The sequence below is a fragment of the Gracilinanus agilis genome, chromosome 4 (assembly GCF_016433145.1).
Source record: "Gracilinanus agilis isolate LMUSP501 chromosome 4, AgileGrace, whole genome shotgun sequence".
Lineage (NCBI taxonomy): Eukaryota > Metazoa > Chordata > Mammalia > Didelphimorphia > Didelphidae > Gracilinanus > Gracilinanus agilis.
Genome location: NC_058133.1, coordinates 357,288,815 through 357,289,223, shown reverse-complemented (window position 1 = coordinate 357,289,223; position 409 = coordinate 357,288,815).

Below are 409 nucleotides of genomic sequence, written 5' to 3'. Positions count from 1 at the left end.
AAGGAAGGAAGGAAGAAGGAAGGAAGGAAGGAAGGAAGGAAGGAAGGAAGGAAGGAAGGAAGGAAGGAAGGAAGGAAGGAAATTAATTCTAAGCTAGAATGCACTGTGACCAATCACATAGTTAAAACCCCTAATTCAGGAGAAGGCAGTGGACTAACACTGACATAATTGGCAAGACCTTTGTAGCTTCTAGATGATCCTCTAGAAGGGATATATGATGACATAGGGGTACCCTTTTTCCTCCAGAAAAGAGAAAGAAGAAATACAGATCTTACAGGAAGAACATTGTTACTATAATCAGAAAAGCAGGATAATTGATCTGTGAAGCAGGAGGGCAGCAGCTGCAACCATTAACCAAAACAAAGGTATATTAGCCTCTCTTCTCTTCTGAGACTGTCCTTTAGGAAAC